General features: G+C 41.3%; 1 protein-coding gene across 1 annotated transcript in view; it reads right to left on the reverse strand.

The window, feature by feature from the left end:
- RAB22A (RAB22A, member RAS oncogene family) overlaps window positions 1-16,115 on the reverse strand; it is a 167,732-nt gene that overhangs the window by 20,981 nt on the left and 130,636 nt on the right. The window lies entirely within an intron of this gene.

Consider the following 16,115-nt stretch of genomic DNA (forward strand, 5'->3'; position numbering starts at 1 on the left):
AAAAAAAACGGATCTAAAACTATAATGGTCTCTGCTCTGAATTCAGCAACATAAGAATTCGTCAAGGGATATTACAATCTTGTTCTTTAGGTATTTGAGAAAATGTTTGGTGTCAGTCAACAAATCTGGTTAAAATCACTGAAATAAGTTAAAGGTGACTTGAAACTTCGAACGAGAGGCACAATACAAACAGAAAAAAATACTACCTTTCAAAGAAAGATGACAAAAGAACTGAAAGTCTTAAGATACGAATTTATGTGTTAATGTGCTGCGGATTCCTAGCCCCAAACCATCCTTTAGTGATGCAACTATGCAATCAAAATGACAAGCTCAGTGGAAAATAACCCCAAAGATAGTAGAGATGCAATGTAGCAATCTATTTCCCAGTCAATTAGAAGGATGTTTCTGATAACGTCTTAAGGAAACTGGTCTCTAATTAAATCCACACCACAAAAAAGGGAGACCACCACTTGCAGCAGACTGAAACATGCAACCAGAAGAGAACTCTCGAAAAAACGTATGCTAGCACAATAGTATTAAGGATCTCACCTGTCTGATGGTACCCACTTCCACCAATGTTTAGTCTGAAAGAGAAGTTGGAGTAGAACAAACCACAAACCAAATAACGTTCCAGAGCCTGAATACTGTTCAGATACATGATCTGAAATGCACATGCTTTAAGTCAGAGAACGGAATAAGAAGAATAACAAAGCAGAAAATCTAATAATTTAAAGCTAAAGGAGATAATCGGTTTGAAAGAATCACAATACTAACAAGGCATATATATACATAGCTTTGCTCACAAAATAGATTTCCTTTCTGCAGAAACATTGAAATCATCTTTGTTATGACTGTAATATTGCATGTGAACAGGTCCTAGACCTCAAAAGCTACACAGTGATTTATCAGGTAAAGGTAAGACTAATCACCACACACAAATATGGCCCTCATATGCCTATTCACTTCTATAAATATAATTTGTAATCATGTGATTTGACTGTCCTAATGAGATTACAAGACATTCACATTAGCCCGAAAACATTCACATTTCTTAAGGTAGTTAATTGATTTTTTTTATGCATTCAAAATTAAGTGACAGCTACAGGAAATGTAATTGCATGTTATGTCATGCAGATTTGTAGAGCGCACCAGTGAGGGTATCCTGGCGCCGAGCAGGGATAAGCCTAGCCAAGCCTTGGGCCTAGAAGACTGCTCGAAAAGCCAAGTATTTAGCTTTTTGCTGTATTCAAGAAGTGAGGAGGAGGTTCTTGTGTGTTCTGGCTGGTTGTTCCAAGCCTTAGGAGCGACGTAGGAGACAGTTTGACCTTCAGATCTGGTTTTCTGTATGCATGGGATGTATGTAGTAGAAGCCTGGATGAGGAGTTTGAATTGTGCTTGTTTGAGTATGGGGAATCAGTGGAACTCCTTCAGGTGTAGTGTGTTGTGGACTGCGGCATAAAAGGTTGCGAGTGATATTGGCCGTCGAGTTCTATGTGGTCTGAAGCCTTAAGGGGAATTTCTTTGTTGAACACAGCATAGACAGTGCTCCTGTAGTCCAGTCTGCTTGTGTCCAGAGCGTGCGTGACGGTTAACGAGCGCTATAACTGACAACCCCAACAGAGAGAACGCCGTAATGATTTTCAGAACAGTCATTAGTGATTTGACAGCTCTGTGGTGATCGTACTTTTTCTAAATTGCATATCCCACCGGTTACTAATTGGATTTTGTCCTAATAGTCTTTATTACATCAGATACATATTGTCTGTTTCGCTAATCCTTCATAGGGACCGTGTGGTGTTTCTACTGTACTAATGTGTGTGTGTGTGTGTTGCACAAATACTTTGCACATTGCCTTGCAAGTTTAGCCTGCCTGCTCTGCGCCAAGCTACCAGAGGGGCAGCACTGGTTAAATTAGGTTGTGTATTTGACTTACCCTGACTAGGGTTGTGGTCCCTAATTGGAAACAGTGTGTATCTGTTTCAACAAGAGACACAATTTTTAACATTTGGGGAAAGAGCAACTTTCACTGAATTATCCTAAGAGGCTGATTTAGTATTCTAATTCCAGTCATGAAATATTTTGTGCAAGTTAGCAATTCCACAAGTATTCTTATGAAGGTTTAAAAATAGTAATTATGAATTGGAGAAAGTGTGACCCTGAGGACACAGCTCAGGGGAAAAAGCTAGAAATACTGTACGTGCTGCAGCCACCATTAAGTAGGTCTTGGCAAGGAATGTTTGGGGGTTGAGGGCAGCACAGAAACAGTAATAAAGTGAAAACACAACAAAACAAATATCCCACACCCATTGTGAAAGAGTAAAATGCATTAAATAAGATGACACCAAAACAACACAAATCCAATCAGTATAATTCGAGTTATGAATTTTTATAGTTTAAAGTGAAAAATAACGTTAAAAAAAAAAAAAAGAAGAAAGTGCCAACAGCAGGTATCTGGATGCACAAAACTGGGGCAAAGTCGAATGTTAAGGCTGACTGGAATGGCGGGTGGTTTGGCTCCACGGGGCAGATTAGGCTACTGTCTGCTTATCTTTAGACCTAGAAGAAGTTGAGGAAAAATTTCCTATAAGTAATATTGGTATAAGTTAATTTGTGATCACTAGAACTCTAGAACTGTTTAGCAGTGGTAAAGTTCACAGGGACCTAAGGCTGACAAAAAAAATCAGAAAAACAGGAGGGAGAAGGAAAAAAGTTTGGGTGTTTGAGGGTTGACGCGGACCGATGAAACAAGGATGAACCTGGTTGGATTTACCGACAGCGCTTTGTGACCAGCCTCAAATTGTGCCTAGGTTCCAGTCTTCTATGACCATTGACCATCAATGGCATAGTGGCATAATCCATTGACACCATCTCTCCTTACCAGTGGTAGATCTTTTTAATTCTGTCCATGTCTCCTTGTGTCAGGACCTTACACTGGAATATCATTTATTATAATTACCTGGGGAATGACCGCAACAAAACATTTCCTGCAAAATGGTTTGCATCCAAAAGCCCAGAGTGTTGGGGGCTTAAATGATCCTCCACGGTGCGTTCTCTTGCCGAAGTACCAATTAAATTCACATTGCTGTCAATTAAATTTACATTGGCTCTCAAAATTCCCTCCTCAGAAACTGTTCCTCCCTTTGTAACTAAAGGAGAATTTCAAGGCTTCTGTGCCTCCAAAACATTCAACCTAGTGACTTATAACAGAAACATGCCTAGTGACTTCTTTATGTGCCTTAATTTCACAAGCACGGTTTCTAAAGTATTCTTATTGAGAGCTTCTAGGTGTATTGAGTCATGAGGACAAAATGTCTGAAAAGGAAGGACCAATGAGCAAATCTGCAGTGTCCCCAATGGAGAAGCTACAGGGCCCAGTATGTTTAAAATGTATTCTGGTCAAAACACTGGTCTTTGCAACTGGTGTTCCGCACATTATCTTTCTTCTTTTTATTTGGGGGGGGGGGGGGGGGGGGGGGAAGGGGGTTGAGGAGGGATGATATTCAGGAAATAAGGCCTATGGATTAATTATATAGATAGGATTTTAACAGGCCCTAGCAGTAATCAGCACTATTTGTCTCAGGACGAGGATTTTGTCCTAGAGAGGTATATGAAGAATCAGCGTAGAAATTTTGATGCACCCCACATTACTTTTGCCAAGGGCATTTCACTCACATTGCGCTACTTAAAAAAAATATGGTTTTGGCAGCATCAGTGTTCGTCTTACCATTGAAGATCAACAGAGCATTCCTGTATAAAAGCTTCAACAAAGAGAGACGACCCAGCCCAACCTCCTTCGAGCTACGAAAAGCCCATCTTGGCCCAGGAGCGTCTCACCAGGAAGCATGCTACTTTGAGTGGAGCTCCTTGGCCCCGCCTTCTGCTTGCAACACCGAAGCAGATGTCTGGACCCTACAGACCCCACAGGTGGTGTTGGCCGGCAAAACAATGAAAAGGTCTGCCCTCTATGCTCAAATTTCTAAGACCCTCAAGATAGAACCGTATCTTAGGTTTGTAACAAACGGTTGACAGGTTTCTCCTAACCAGATTTAGGTTTAATTTGGTGCATTGTAGTATGTTTTCCTGTGATGGTTATATGAATGGATTTGCCTAGTTTCCCTTACAACAATCACTCATCTCAATCAACCATTCACAAAGGACAGCCCACCATGCCTTGTCGGTTTTATTTGGAGAATTGTACCAAGATTCTGACTACCTGAATGAAGAACACAGTTTGAGGTGTAAGGATGGACCAATGGCCTTAAATAGGTAGGTCCAGTGCAGGACATCGCTTTGTGTATAAAGCTTTGAAATGAAGGCTAATTACTGGAAGCCAATAAAGATTCCATAAATAGGACAAAACCAAGACACATTTTTGGAATAAGACATAGAAGACAAGCTGCAGTACTCTAAACAATCTAAAGCCTATTGACAGAGCATTTGGCTAAGTAATCAAGACCTTCATTATTGTCTTTTGGGTAGATGGAGGAAAAAGCCTTAATATTTTCCTCAAGCTTCTGAGTAAGCCAGAGCAGCTGTCAGCCACCGTATTTATTTGATGGTCCCTGGTGAGCTTTTCATTCAGCCAACAGCCCAGATCTTTAAACACCTGGCTGGGATTGGGGAAGACCCCAGTTCATCTAGCAATGAATACGGGCCCCACAAGTGACACTGGTTGTCAACCAGTAAAACCTCAGTATCGTTATTCAATTTTTCAGGTTATTGCTCATTTATCTAGCAGCCTCCAAAAGACAGGAGCTAATATTAGGTGGCCTTGAATCATCCTTAGCACAGATTGACACTCTGTGTCTCTTCCGCATATGAAAAACAGAATCAAGTCATAAGCTTCTACAATGTCGGCTAGAGCTGTGGTTCCCAACCTGTGGTCCGGGGACCCCTGGGGGGTCCGCGACTGCTTAGAAAATTAAATACAATTAACAGATTAGGTCCCCATCTTTAAGTAATGACTCAGTGAGGGGTCCCTGGATTCTAATAATGATTCACTGGGGGTCCCCGGGATCCAGTAATGATAAAGTGGGGGCGCACTGAAGTAAAAAGGATGGGAACCACTGGGCTAGGAGGCAAACTTAAATAATAAAGCAGGGTCCAATGAACATCCATGTGTAATCCACAGAAGACTTGTGGGGCTTTGAAATGACCTGAAACAAGTGATGGTGCAAGAAGGAGCAAAACAATTATAGAGCAATGTACTGGATGCCATTTTCTGCTAATCTCTGGAAGACCACATGGTGGGAAATGCTATCAAACTCAACGCTAAGTTGCAGAAGGATAAGAGCTACAGTTTGCTCCTCTACTCAAAATCTGAGGTGCTCAGTAACCCCAAGACGATCACTGACACTTTGTGTTTCTTGGAGCTATTCCTTCATAACAGCCTTAGACATGTATATCTCAGTTTCCCCATTTAAGGTTTTTGACACTTTATTTTACTCTAGTTTACTAATTTGGTATGATTTTTATTCTTTTGCATTTTGACATCACTATATTGATACTGTATATATAACTTACATATTTTCCCAAGTTAAGCCTGTCTGCCCTGTGCCATAGCTGTTGGGGGAGGAGGGAGATATTGAGGTGGCTGGAGCTCATGCTAAAATTGACTTTGAGGGTTCAATCTGACAAGGAGTTTTGATTATTTCTTGGGGTTTAAAGTCACCTACCACTAATAATAATCTAATGTTTTACAATATCATGCTGGTACATATTAAGAAACAGCCAGTCAAACATCAATTGAACCATAACATAGAAACATCAACAGGTGAGTATTAATGTTAATTAGTACATTAATTTCAATGTTAGAGTTGTTAGCCAAAGAGGCAGACAAGGGAGAACCCTGGTCATAGTGAACTCAATGAGGGGCAATGACAATTATCAGCTAAAACACATTTAGAATTACCATATCACGCAAACCTACAACTCTACTGTAATATTTTATCTAGTAGACTGAAGATGTCTAATGGTTGGACCATGGAAAGAATAACCCATGTTTGCTTAATCAACATCTAAGTATTCCAGTGTTTTACCATACAGCTAAAACCCACAAAGATAAATAAAACATCTGGTTGCTGAAATATAGCAGGCAATTTCTCTGCAAACACTAGCAACCTACAGAATGAGGGATATTTATTAAAGCCTTTAGATCAGGAATTTACAACTTAGTAAGGGAATTCAATGTTTTAAACTAACTACAATGCTGTTGACCAACATATCTATTTCACTTTGTAAAATGATTTGTACGGAGGACTGCAGATCAGAGTATTTACCTTTACAACAACATTAAATAAGAGAAAACAAAATATTTCTTATCCAACTGTTGCATTATATTAAAAACTATATTTTTTCTGATACTGCAAAATATACTATTTACAGACAGACAAGTGACTTGGTCAAACCTGGCCAGTGAGAACTCATATGTATCATTTTGAGACAGAAGAACTGCCTAAAAATATAATGGTAAAGAGTAGTTTTCAATACTGCTTCATATATAACATGTACTTGAAGTCTGGAATCGCACATTTCAATAAATGCAAGAATTCCATTCAAAATTTAAAGTAGAACAGAAGTCAAATTGTACTGAAAGCCCCAATGTTCAAGATAATTTGCCTTGATGTACTATTAAAGGGGCAGGTGTTTATAACACCAGTATTGGGAAAAAGAGCAGATGGGAACTGCTGTACCCAACAAATTCCCACTCGAAGTTTGAATCATAGATTACCTTATAATCAGATTTTAAGGCTGGAAATTATTATTATAGATGAATCTGAGTTTTAAAGACAGCAAAAGAAACAAGTGTTCAGTCAGTCAATTTATCTGCTTATTACCCAGGAGTGTATCCAGGTGCTGATGGACATTAAAGCTGGGGTTGACGTGAGATACCTATAGCTGCAGTCTGCCCTTGAGTACCTTGCACAAGGCAATTAATTACCTTTCAAGTGTTTAATACACAGCTGCCCTTCCTATAAAGGCAGCACACTAAAGCAGTCACCACCCATTTGTAAGAGAATAAGGAAGAGGACGGCGCAGGCTCACACAGTCAGTTTGAACATTTGTGCTCAAGTTTCTTCATTCATAAAATAAGGCTGCCTATCAGTCTACACCACAAATGTAGAAACTAACGTATTATCCTTTCAGTTTTGCACCTGCGCCAAAAAAAAAAAAAAAACTAGTACTCATTTTTTCCTCTTTTTGCTTTTCCCATTCCAACTGTTCTCTACTACATTTCCCTTCCTTCTTTTTCCTTGCTTTAACTCCTCTATCCCCTTTATTCTCTCCTTTTCTTCTCCCCACGTCCAATTTGCTCCTTTGCTTTCTCGTCATTTTCTCCTTTCCATCCATTTCTCTGCCCTAGTTTCTATTTCTGGCTCTTTTCCATTTACCCCCTTTTATCCACTAAGTCTTTCTTCTTTCCATTTTGTCTCATTTACTTTGCTCTTTTTTTTCTCCTCTCCTGCACACTTCATCTTTCCTTATCTCCTTTGTGTCTTTTTTTTAAAAACATTGTCTCTCCTTCTCATTTCTATGCCCTGTTCTTTCCTGTTCCATTCTTAATTCGCTCTTCTCACCTGCCAGCCATTGTTCTCTTATTCTATTTTTCCTTCTTTCTTTCCTTGCATAGCTTAAGGCATTCATTTTTAGGGTCCAGCCTGTGCTAGCTTGCGCTTGCGCATGCATATCGCTTGTGAAACACTTTAGTAGTCAGAAAAGGGCTCGTAGCACCGTCCATGTCATGTTAGTGTCTTTCATTGGTCCACGCACCAAACTCCTCCCACTTGCTTAAACTGTCAGGACTTTTTTTTCTTTGTCACTGTTTCTTGCTCATTCAGCGCCCATGGCTTCTCCCAGCTGCTCGTGTCTTCTGTGACTGTTCAGCTTCCGGTTCACGTTTGGCCAGGGCACTGATCCAGTTCACTTAAACTCTCTGTGACATCCCCATCCACCACTACCTCCCATCGTGTCTTGTTTCACTAGTTTTTTCAGTGGGATTGCCACCGCTCTCTCTCTGTCTTGGAAAGCCTTGTCAGTTGCATACTGTCTGTGAATTCCCCACCACACTCCTTTACTCTAAACCCAAGAGACTAGAGCGAGCTGAGTAGCCTAGTAGGAGGCGAAACAAAGGGTACTGAATGCCTGATGTGCATGAAAGCAGAAGGGAATAAATATCACAATGATAAATGCGATACTAATTTGCTATTCCCGTTTGTTTTGACTTGGATGTCACCCTGTTCCAAAAGGGAAACTCGCATTTCTGTGGCCCCGTACAGGTAACTTAAGAGTGAAGAATTCAGCACAGGCTGCAAAAATTGAACGTACAGCCGGGAATATTCACTGCACTAGGAACGACTGCAGATTCATAAAGTTCAAAGACTGCAGCCCCAAGTGCAGTCTCTGTGATATACAACACACAAGATACAAAATATAAAGTCCCCAGAATTACAGGCTCAGACACACAATACAAAGCAACCTTCACTAATTGTACTAGAGATTATGTACTATGTAAATATGTTATATGAACTGAATATGTCTCTTCTTTTTATAATTAGAAATAATTTCTGCACATACTGTTGAAATGTGAAAAACATCTGGCTTTGCCAGTGCTTGTTTTTATAGCAAGCACATTCCTAGTCTTGTCGGTTGATATTTATGGGAGGATTTCATATCAAATTCAGTGTGTTATTTTTACGTTTTCACAAAACTTACATCTTCTTTACAATGGTAAACAGCGATTTTCCAGGATCTTACCACATGCGATGTATTTATCTCATTAGTGACAGTGTTTTCATTCAATGAGATTCTAATTCATGTGCTCCTGAAAATATGTTACAATCCTGTTTAGCCTAATGTATGGGCGTAGTCCGACTATCCATGCTGAAATTTCCACCGTACTTTGGAGATACTAGGCCTTCTTGGTAGCTTCCTACATAGGTGTCATTTGCCAACACATGAAAAAAAGTCTAAATCTGTAATTTTAGATTTTTTTCAAAAGGAAGCTGTATTTCTGTACACTGCTATCAGGTTGAGTATGCATTTTCACTCTTTCATGAACCTAAAATCGAGTTCAGTGAAACTTGCAACTTGCCTTATTAACTAGGTTAAGTGGTGCCTTTTTAGGCCGAGCATAGCAAGCTTTTCCAACGTGTTGGTATGTATCTGGGCTTTTATCCAAGTCCACTGCACACCCATTACTATCACTTGTTCATGGGCTTGCCCTTCAAAAATCCTTTGATGACATTGGTAAATGCTTCACGTTTGCTCCTCCTTGGGGAGGTTTTGTAACCGCCTTGGCTATCGCCCCTGTTACATGGCTAATTGCACTTTTGCTGATAAGTTTGAATGCAAGGGAACTTCTTTTTCCTTTTGTGTCTCACCTGATCGCTGATACTCATGGCGGCTGTGGCGCTGTGAATCGGCTCGCTTATGTGAAACTGTTTTACTTTTGATTATCAACTTATGTGGCAAGAAAAGCCCGGTTAGGAGTTTACCACGCTGATAGCTCTAATTCGAGCAAATGCAAGACCCATTGTATTGCAAATGCTTGTTCTTTTTATGATTGCCTCACTTTTAAAGCCTTTAGCACAGGGGGCAGATGCAGAGAAATGGTTCCTTGTTCAGAACTATGAAGTCTTTATGTACCTTGCAAAATATGTAATTACTAATGACCGTATTTAAATAGATTTATTAACTTTCTGATTTTCCTAACCGTGGTTGTCCCCCCATGGACTTCAGGGTAATTAAGGGGCTAATGGACGTTTTCGGGCTTAACGCGCAATGTATTGCATGAGAAAGACCACCAGTCACAGATACTTCTCTCTCCCACTAAGAGGTGATTCAAAAAAACAAGAGGCAAGGAACAAAACTGATCTTTGGGAACCCCACAGGTAAACAGCTCTTGAGCTGCTAATGATGCGTGCTCCTGTCAACAGGACTGGGTTCTCTGGAGCAGCATTTAAAATTGCTTAATCTGTACGTATCCGCATTTACTCTACATATCTGGCAATAGCTCAGCGAAGTTTTTATAGATGAAAGGTAGGGTGGGACCCATCCAATATAGAAAAGAGAAGTACAAGAACAAAACATAAGGCACTGACTGTTAGTACATAACTCTTACATATAACCAACACTATTTCAAGAAATATGAACATTTCTAAGTCACTTTTCACCACTTTCTAAAGCTGTGAATAAATAATTAAAACACTGACACGAGGGAACTAGTGGCACATCCCTAACATATTTACACATGGAAATACCATGTCTGCACAAAAAGAATCAGAATCAATGAAACCCTTAACGAAAGCAGAAATGACGGCGTTATCAAAACAAACTATACTAGGAGCAGTTCGATAAATTCTGCTTTCCATGTCTGAACTGGGTTACAAAATGGTTACCTATCTTCAGTAACAAGCTGGTAGATGCAGTACTCTACCTTTTAATATCTCAGGTGCCAGTCTGGATCTGGAAATCCTTCAACGGGTTTCCCATGCCAGTAAGGGACGTCGGCTCCACCTCCGCACTCCATGTGACACCTTGTGACATTACTCTAGCCATAAAGCACTCAGTTGGCGTCATGGCATCAGTTACAATCCATTCTTTTTACCTAGCCTTCAAGGCAACCAGATGGCACTAACATTCATAAGGCAGATGCCATTTTCTGTAGTATGTTGAAGCCACATTAAGTGAACATGGGATATAACCAGCAATGCAACAGTAAGGTGAGTGGGTCGGTGAGGAATCTGCAGGTAGACACTGTATCAACCAAAGCGTTACCAAAGGTAAGTATATTTTTGTTTTGATTGATACTTCTACCTGCAGATTCCTCACCTCCTAAACAGATTCTCCTAGTAGTCTCCGCCCACCAACCAGTTAATGGATGCATGGTTGGTTATACCACAATATCTTAAAATATTGAGTGAGCAAAGTGACCATCCCATCTCACTTCAGAGTCCAATCAATCGTGCTTTACAAATGTGTGAAGGGACTGCTGAGATGGCTGCTTTGCAAATGCCTGCACTGGCATGCCTCTCACCAGTACAGAAGTGGAATAATGTGCTCTGGTAGAATGAGCACAAATATATTCCAGGGGGCTCTTTGGGGGCCACAGCGTAGCAGATCTTGATGAACCAAATTAACCATCCTGATAATATCCATTTTACGTACTGCCTTGCCATTCATCTTCAATTTATACCATGAAGAGTCCTGTCCTCGTAGAAGCTGGCCACTCTCTTGGGTTAAAGATAGGGAAGTCTTTCTTCTTCCCTCATTGGATGTGGCGGATGACAGAACACTTATGGAGTAATAGCCTGAGCCAGGTGGAACAAGGCAAATACTTTTGGCAGGAAGACAGCCCAGGTTCTCAACACCAGACTGCATTGGAAAAAAGTAGTAAATGGAAGTTTCACAGATAAAATTTGTAATTCATTGCCACATCTGCTTGATGTAATAGGTATCAGAAAGATAGGTCTAAAAATTGGTATCCTTGAAGGACAACTGTCCAATGGTTCAAATCGGAACATATAAGGAATGTGAGAACAAGTCAGTGAGGATGTTGGATTTGACCTCTGTAGCTACAGGTCCAACATGTCTGCACCTTTTCTGATTACTACGCGATAGGGGGTTACTTTTGGTGGAGAAAGGCCCATCAGTGACAGATGTTCCCTCTCCCTGTGAAGTATCAAACAAATGAGCCAACCCCTTCATCATCTGCACTGGGGTCTTCTTGAGAGTCTGTTCCCCTATAGAAATACCGGCCGTCTTCTAATAGGAGGTAAGCCTAAACTAGTGGGATATCAGTGGTAGACATTCCAGCAGAAGTGATATCAGCAAAGATGGAATCCTTGGCTGTGGCAGCATCAGTTCTGTCACCAGCAGTGCTGCCTTTGGCGCCGATAAAAAAGTCTGCGGGTCCGGCGCAGAGGAAGAAGGTTCCATCATTCCTACATTAATCCCACTGACAGTTTTATGCTGGATTGGATTCACCAATGACACAGAAGGAAACAGCAGGAACGCTGTGAACGGCAACAAGTAGTAGGACATCCGCAAGGAGTTGGCCATCTGGTGTTCCAGATAGGATCAAGGCTCTGCTGAATAAGGAGATCATTGTGTTACGCAATATGGATGGCTCAGTCCCATGAATGGCCGATATGGCCCTGGCCGTGGAGATGATGCCACAGGCAATAGTGTGACTGGAATCTGCACCAGGTCAGATGGAGCTGCAGTCACCAGGCCCTCTGTTTTTCTGTTGGTTCTCGATCCAACACCATTAGAAGTGAAGCTGAAGGTCATAAAAAATAGCTTCTTGACATGTGACAGCAAAATGTATGCCTCCTCTTTTACTTATGCTTCTTTCTAGAGGAATTTGATGAGGGTGGTGACTTGTGTGTTTGGCCTGGGTCAAACCTGAGAAGTCCCTGTGGGTCTTCTCTTGCTCTGGCCAAGAACATCTTGGCCTCCTGTTCGTTGAATGCTTGGGGGGTGCATCTTCTGACACTATGCACAGCCGCTGACATCATGGCCAGATCCTAGTCACCACAGGCAGATGTTGCGAAGGTCTGTAATGGACATCTGCCCATCAAAATCCTGACAAGGTTTGAATCCAAATTGCTTAGGTGGCAACATTACGAAGGAAAACTGCACCTGATTAAGATTTTTGATGAAAAATCTTTGACATCATAGACACTCCTGAGGAGAGAAGGACAGCTTTGTATCGCTTCAATGGCACGGAAAAAAGAGAACTGATGCAGTCATGCTGATAGGGCGCTTTATGGCTCCAGGGCTATCACGAGGAGTTGGTGCGGTGGGGTTGTCACTATCTATCGGCATTAGAGAGCTATTGAAGAGCTTACGTATCCAGAATGGTGTCTAGGATATTCAAAAGGTGAGGAATCTGCAGGGAAAATAGCCATCAGAATGTAGCTTCATGATGAAATCAGCTATTCACAGGCAAAACATGTGAAAACAGACATCTGGATTCTGAATATTACACAAGAATGCTGATATGAGATCAAAATGCTTGGGTACTAGTGGCTATTGCATAAATGGCAACAACAAAGGTCAAGCCATTTAGTTTTGTGAATTAAAAAACAACTAGTTGCACAGTGATACTTGCATTAGAGTTGAAACATCCCAAGAGAACTATTTAGGTTAGTACAGATTATGGAGCAAAGAGAGCACAACAGTCCTGAAGCTGTCACACTGCACTAGATAATGTTTTATTTTGTTCAAAGTAAAACAGAGTTTGTAAAAATCAAGCACTGAAAAAGCTAACAGTCTCACCTATGCGCAAGAGATATTGTCTTTGGCAATGTGTTTAAGACATGTTGCAAAGTAGTGTGGCTGTTCAGCGTGGCTAAAGGTTAGTGGGGTAGAGGGTAGAATGGTAGGGTGTGTAGTGTAGGTGGAGTGGACTAGATTGGTGGGGTAGATTGGAATGGGTCAGATTAGAATGGGTTACACTGAGGTGGAGTGGGGGTGCACTGTGGTAGATTGGAGTGGGTTAGATTAAAACGGGCTAGGGCTAGTTTGGTGTGGGGAAGATTGGAGGTGGGTGGAGAGAAGCATTTTGGAGGGGGCTCAAATAGGATGGGGTACAATGGGATGGGGTAGAGTGAGGAAGAATGGAGTGTAGTGGGGTGGGGTAGAGTTGAGAAGGGTGGGGTGAATTATATTAAATAGGCTGAAGTGGAGTGGATTGGAGTAGGGAAGCATAGGTTAAGTTGGAGTGGTATGCTAGCGTTGGTAAACTGTGGTATAGTGGGGTAGTTAAGAGTGGGAAGATATGGGTAGATCTGAGTGAGGTAGAGCAGAGTAGAATAAAATGGGCTATATTTAGGAGGGGTGGAGAGGACTAGAGCAGGTGGGGTACACTGGAGCGGGGGAACTGGGTTGTAGTGGGATAGACTGGAGTGGACTGGCATGGGATAGATTGGGGTGGACAGACTGAAATATAGTGTAGTGGAGTGGACTGGGATAGGATCTGACTGGGGTGGAGTGGAGATGACTGTAGTAGACTGGAGTGGGGTAATTAGATTAGAATGTGCCAGATTGGGGTGGGGAAGATTGGAGAGGGGTGGATTGGTGTAGAGTGGAGTGGGGAAGATTAGAACGCGGTAGGTAGGTGTACAGTAGGCTAGACTAGGGTGGGATGGACTCGTTTGGAGTAGGGTAGATTGGAGAACAGTGGGTGGAATGGATTGGAGTGGGGTGGAATATATTAGAGTTTGGCAGATTTGTATGTAGTGGAGTGGGGTAGATGGGGTTGCAGAGGGGTAGACTGGGGTGTAGTGGATTGGGAAAAATTGCAGTAGACTGGAGTGTGCTATACTGGAGTCAAGTGGGCAGACTGAAGTGTGGTAGACTGGAGTAAGTTAGGGTGGAGTGGGGTAGATTGCAATGGGGTGGGCTGAGGAAAACTGGGGTGGAGTGGGAGAGAGTGGATTGGAGTGGGGTAGATTAGAGCCAGTTAGAATGGGGCAGAGTGGAGTAGATTTGATTAGAGTGAGCTGGGGTAGATTGGGGTGGAGTTGATTACAAAGGAGCGGGGTATATTAGCGTGGAATAAGGTAGATTGGATTAGAGTGGAGTGGCGCTGTGACTGTTAGACTGCATCTATTTCACTTAAGTGCATATGAATATAGGTGGCCTGAAAGCGCTTTTGGTGTAATACATATGGGAATGAGGATTTAGGTACAGGTTATAAGGAGAAATGTAGTGTTTGCTGCACCGCACAAAACTGAAGCACTTTAAAAAGACACACACTTTGTAGCAGCAGAGAAGATGTGGAATACCTACGAGACTGAGGACACAAGTTTTAAGGAGAAATTGATTATCTGCAGCGCTGGCCAAAATTGAGGCACATACTTTGTGTTTGAAAAGGCACAGTTGTGTCCAAAATGTTGGTTGCTTAGTGGCAGATTGGCCAGATGCATGCGACTGGACTGCTTGTCTGGAAAGAATAAAGGATTTCGGTTTTAGACTGTAAAAGGATGCGCTGAATTTGGTAATAAATTAAGGCAACAAACATATAGGACAGAAGTTAAAAGCAATACAAATGTGTAGCATGGAAGTGGAAATCATAGACAGAAACATGAAAAAAAGTACCCTGAATCACACAGTGAGCGGCGGAAGGACACTAATCAAATGACATTAATTTGTACTTGGTCAATGATCCGGTGAAATAAAAGGAAGTGACGTGAGGCACAACATGGTGGTCAATTAGGAGGCAGCTAAAAGAGTGACAATTAAGCCAGCAAATGGTAAGTAATGGGTACTGTTCAGAACACCCCTCACAAAAACAGTGCATGTTTGCTATTAGGTGAGGCTATATGAATGTGACATATATTCAGTACTGACTTTTTGTATTGAAAAGGCTTAACAAAATGTTTTTACTATATTAAATACTCTTATGTGACAAGATTCTTGCAGATCACAGTTACAATTTCAATCTCTCAGCTGAACATTTTCTGGTTTTGAAGTATTGACGTACACAGACACACCTGAATAATATATGAGTAGAAGCTGAAGTCTGTTAGTCCAAATAGAGCTCACGGGGTATCTTTTACCCTCATGGCATTCCTTCATTGTAGGCCTTCTACTGGGGCCTAAAACGGAGTTGGGGGATTTAATAAGCTTTGTAGTCCTCGGCAATGGAATAATATGCTATACAAGAGTAAAAGTGGGTTTTATGGCACAATTATATTTAATTGACGGTGCATTCAGGGCATAGTTCAGATATACTTGAAAACTGTTGCTGGCTTTGTGAACTTCACTTAAAATGTTACATTGACATGCTGGTCTTGGAAAGGAATTACTTTGAGCTTGGGAATTTCTACTACCTCTCAAGAACTGTGTATGAAGAGCACCGGAGACTTGATTTTGTCGACTTGTAGTTTACACTTTTGATTCTGTACTATTTGTAGTAAGGGGAAGTTATAGAGATGAAGTCTATGCAATGGTCTAGATATCCATTTATTATGCAATTTGATTATGGCTGAAACCAAATGGCAGAGAAGAGGTTAAATAACTGGAGTAATGTTGCCTCTTTCAGTGTTCATCACATTTCTGGAGGTCCTGGGCTAAAATAACACAAGTGTGTAAAGTAGTACTTGAGT

This window comes from Pleurodeles waltl, chromosome 7 (assembly GCF_031143425.1).
Source record: "Pleurodeles waltl isolate 20211129_DDA chromosome 7, aPleWal1.hap1.20221129, whole genome shotgun sequence".
In the NCBI taxonomy this organism is placed as follows: domain Eukaryota; kingdom Metazoa; phylum Chordata; class Amphibia; order Caudata; family Salamandridae; genus Pleurodeles; species Pleurodeles waltl.